At 47.0% G+C, this 4,917-nt stretch overlaps 1 long non-coding RNA gene across 1 annotated transcript; it reads left to right on the top strand.

Moving 5' to 3' along the window:
* The first annotated feature begins 590 nt into the window (after positions 1–590).
* LOC103896601 lies at positions 591–3,291 on the top strand. The gene is made up of 2 exons (XR_657417.2): positions 591–1,139; positions 2,328–3,291. It is a non-coding gene; the product is annotated as an uncharacterized LOC103896601 (long non-coding RNA).
* The last annotated feature ends 1,626 nt before the right edge of the window (positions 3,292–4,917 follow it).

The raw sequence follows: 4,917 nt of genomic DNA, 5'->3' as shown, positions 1-4,917 counted from the left end.
GGTCTCTGGAAAAGCCAACGAAACCAGTGGCTGCTTCCCCCCCTTTCTATTTTTAGTGCTTATTTGTACTGGCATCAAATATTCCACTAGGACTGAAAATAGGAAATGTGCAGTTCTGCGGGATAGCTGACATTTTGTTCAGAAACGCAGGCAGAGCTGCCTGCACGCCCTAAAAGCCGTACTTTCAGCATGCATCTCAAGTGGCAGAAAGCAACAGCAGCCGCCACTTTACATCGCAACGTACATTAACGCTATTGCCCACACCTTCCCGAGGCCCTGGCCCGACCAGTTTCAGGACAAGCAGGAACCAGAGCAGCAGGTCTAGCGGATGGCGGCTTCATACACAGGCATATTTAAGAACGGGCGCATCGGTGTTTTGTGTTTACGCTTGGGAGAAGACGTGTGTCAGCCTGCTCTCCAAAGTCCCAGGAGTGCGGACCTGAGGAGAAGGTAAACCTTGCCCCCACGAGCCCGCAGCATCATTCCCGTGGTTTTAGGAGGCTGCAGCTTGGCAAGGCTGGCCACCGGCACCTTTAGAGAACTGGCCTAAGCCACAGGACATCCCCAGGCGCCTTGTCGCCCCCGGGCCGGCACGTCCCGCGTCGCTGGCGGGGGGCGACCGCTGCTTCCCCAAAGGGCCCGCCTGCATCCCCGGGGAAGGCACCTACTGCACAAAGCCGCGGGTTTCCCTGGTGCAGTCAAGCAAAACGCTGAGTTACCGGATGCCGACTGCAAGACGCTTTTTTCATACGGGTTTTTTTTCCACAGCAGTGGCCCGAACCTGTGTGCTTTGCATCAAAGGAGCTTCAGGTTTGCTAGGGCTACAGGATGAGCGCATTGTGTATTTACCAAACAAATGCAGCGGCATTTGCTTTTTGATGGGCATACAGGCAAAATTTAGGATTAGGCTCTTTGTGGTGCAAAGGTTGGGCCCTTCACTACTGCCGGTGTAAAATAAAATGGCTGAGAACACCACCGGCCAAGCGGCGTCATTTGCACAGCACCATGGAGACATCTCAGCTAGAGACCTCCCCTGCATCCCAGCTCTGCCCTTCGAGCTGCGAGTACCGTCGACTGCTTGACAGGTCATCAGAACTCCCATAAATACCACCTCAAGATTTATGGTAGGCCTAGCGAAGGTACACCCAACGCGTGCTTCCTGCTCAGTGCCAGTTTGCAGGCGAGGTTCAGATGGTGGCCCGGTGCAAAGCATGGCTGTGACTGCACCGTCACCGCACAGCCCTGCGCCAGCGCTGGGCGAGGTGCTGCCGCAGCTGCCTGGGACTGGGTCACGCTCTCGCCTCTCGTCGCACAACGCGCCAGCATGGGACTGCTTGGCTTCACTCCACCTATCTTGAGTTACAGCTCTCTGTCTCCATTTTACATCCCCGTTAGAAAATTTAAAAATAGATGGTTAGAATCAACCCTATTGCAATTTCCCAGATCACTATCAAGAATGGGCCTGATCTCTTAGAGTCGTTCCTAAGGCAAACTCTTAGTTTTACATCCCCATATTTGGCTTTTGTTTTGTTTTTAAGCAGGGAAATCTCGTCTGTGTTTATATGCTAGAGCAGTGGCTGGAATGGTATCTTCACTTTTCACCAGTGCTTTACACACATGCTTTTTTAACTAGAGTTTTCCTTACGATTGTTAATCCTGGAGCAGGAATTTCCTATTGCATTCCTCACAGCAGGAGAGCAAGAGGGAGAGGCTGCTCTTTCTCTAGCAATATCCTTTTCCACCCTTCCTGTTTATATAGCATTTTTGTTTAACAGGACAGAGCCATCTGACAGTGACTTTGCCCTAGCTATAGCTCCCTTGCTCTCCGTATGTTTAATCGGTCACAGCCCGCTTGTGTAGCCTTTCGGGGCTGCTTTTCCTTCACCTCCCGGCTTGAGCTGAGGAGCTTTCGGGGCTGCTTTTCCTTCACCTCCCGGGTTGAGCTGAGGAGTGGGTCGGGAAGGTAGGGCCAGTGCCGGGGCTCTGATGTGACACTGCTGCTTCCCTGCCGGACCCTGAGCTGCACGGCTGTTCTCCAAGGCTGGGACTCGCTGGGAAAAGGACAAGAAGCAGGTTAAAACCTCTCCCTCTGGAAAGGAATAGAGGCGTTTCTGAGACACAAATAGCTTGACAGACCAAAGGGGGAGGGGGTGTCTCAAAACACTGGGTTTTCCAAAGCCTCCCTGGCCAACCTTTAGCGAGTAAGAAAAACAATGGATGCTTCAGTGCCCTGTTCCTCTATCTCCGTTTATCTGACGGGAAGTTGAGGCCTGTCCTGGTTCACAGCTTTCACCATTACCTCAGGAACAAAAAGGTGATTTTCACAGGTGCCGAGTCCATGCAGCCCGACTTACAAGTCCACAGGCAGTGGCCCCGAAGTGCAAGAACCACGGCATTTCTCCCTGCAAGAACAGAAGAGCAAGATGTGATGTCAGCCTCGTTCTCACTGGAACTGGTGACTGTTTGGGCACTGATGCCACTCAGAACAAGCCGGCTCAGCACTTTCCCCAGCCCCTCGGAGGAAAGGAAACGAAACAATGAGCCTAAATGAAGGAAGTGCTTTTTCCAGTGTCTAAACTGAGCACTTCCACCAACCACCTTCATGCTGACCACAAAACCTACACTAAAGCGGAGAAGAGAGCTGACCCCAGCACAGTTCTCTACTGACAAGGCAGAAAGCTGAACTGCTGCATCTCAAGGTGATCTGCAAATACGGTTTACCCAAACAGTGATAGCCCGAGCCCTCAACAGCGTTTCGGTGCCCAGCTTTCACTGGCGTCCCACGGCAACGCGAGGAGAATCCCACGCTCCCACAAAACACATACTCTGCGTTTTCCACTGCATTCCTGGGTATGGCGATGAGGATCTGAAAAGAAAACATCACGTCAGCTGCGATCCTTCTGAGCAGGAAAACACAACCTGAATTCTGGCCTCCTGAATGCAGAAGGAGCTCAGATGGAGTCTCGGGTACTTTCAAGGACTGCTCGCTCTTCAGTTGCTCTGGCTCACCTTGGGTATTTCCAGAAGATATTCCAGAAGCAATTTTCTGGTAGATCTGGATTTCACCCTAGATTTTTGCAGGACAAATGATCTAAGAAACTGTACGGTGCAAAAAGTAAATGCCAAAAAACCCAGAAAAAATAGCTACAAGTACCTAACTGATGGGAAAAACGACTATATACATGTTCTCAGTATGTAAAATACAATTTATTTTATTTAGGCCATTCATAAGTATCAACACAATGTATTATGTTTGAAACAAACATCTTACCAATAAATACTATCTAAACATTAATATTAATCTTTTGATCAAATGTGTACAGTGAATTGACTCAATATTGCACAGTGAGCTCTATATGACATTTCCATAGTGCATTCAGTTTGTTACAGGGATAGTTTGCCACAAATATTGCAAAGCATCAGAGCTGACTTTTCCAAGTGAAAACAGCTGAACTGTTTCATTAGGGACTGAAGGCCGATCCAAATGTCAGTGTCCTAGGTTAACTGGTTATGGATTCATGGAACCTAATGTTTTTGTGAATGAGGAGACTTCGTTTCAAATAGAATTTTTATAGAATTGTAAAAAAATCCCACTTTCAAACAGAATGAGGGTATTATCATCAAACTTAGGTGAACAGCCAACTCCAGTGATCAGCGAGCTTGTGATCAAGCTCACTCCAGTGAGCTTGTTTTCTCTTGTTTCAATCTAAACATAAATCCTATCTTTGATCCTTTCAGAGATGTATCTCACCACTTGCATTTCAAAGGCCAGACCGAGGAAGCCCCCAGCATTACTCCAGCACTTTGCTCCCTACGTGCCTCTGCTCAGGGTAGACTCAGTACCCGTCAGTATGAGCAGAGGCGACACACTCTAGTCTCAATAGTTTTCAACGTATAAGTGCAGATATAATTTCCCAATAGTTCTATAATTAACTATCTCAGCTTTATCTGGTTAAATCTTAATTCTACAGCACCAGCTCCGCATGGGGGTAGTCCTGCCCGTTTGTGTTGCATTACCATGCTCACACAGAGGGCCGGGGGCTGCCAGCAATGTGGCCGGCTGTACTGCTTCCCTGGAACCCAGCGGCTCCTGGATCCGATGGGCTTGCGGGCTCTGGTGAGCACAGTATCAAACGCTGGCAGGACTGTGGCTCATGGCAGGTTTTCAACAACTCACCGTTGTTCATTCTCAAGTCCAACTACGACAAAACTATGTCAACACCAGTGGGAGATTACTGTTAGAGTAAGGACTGTACGATTTGGCTTGTGTGACCTGCATTTGCATGAACTTATACTGCTCTGACATTGCAGAAGGACCTTAAAATGGGCATATACTGCCTTAATACACATTTAAGCTATATTGCCCTGCCAAAGTGGTATGAGCTGCTCAAAATGCAAATAAGAATCATGATCATAGAATGACTATGATGGACTTGGAAAAGATTTGACCATCAGTATAACGGTGCTTAGTGCTTAGCATGTAGTATTCCTTTAAGTAAAAGAAAATTCACTCACCAAGTGATACAATTAAAAATTTCTAAGAAACTACTGGTTAAGTATTACCTCATGATTATGTAAATCATGTTTATATCCCTCATCTTTGCAGTTTATCATTTTGTATATATTTAGATTCTTTATATTCAGGTAACAGAGATGAAATACTTATTTCTATCTAAAAAGACAGTAGGAAAAAACAGGGATTGAAAGGATTCCTTTTTTGTACAAAAAATACATTTTTGTGACAACAGCCGGTACCTTCACAGTAGGTCCTTTGCTCCTCTACTTACTACCAAGGTTCAGTCATCCATAACACCATCATAAAGTATCAGAATTGTTTTTCTTTCCACTTTTCAACACCAAAATTCAATGCGCTACTATGGAATGTTTCCAAAGTCTTATGCTACATCCTGATAAAAT

Source organism: Aptenodytes forsteri, unplaced genomic scaffold (genome assembly GCF_000699145.1).
Source record: "Aptenodytes forsteri isolate BGI_AS27 unplaced genomic scaffold, ASM69914v1 Scaffold1, whole genome shotgun sequence".
Classification (NCBI taxonomy): Eukaryota; Metazoa; Chordata; class Aves; order Sphenisciformes; family Spheniscidae; genus Aptenodytes; species Aptenodytes forsteri.
Note: the sequence above shows the minus strand (reverse complement) of the source record. Positions and strands in the feature narration are given on the sequence as shown.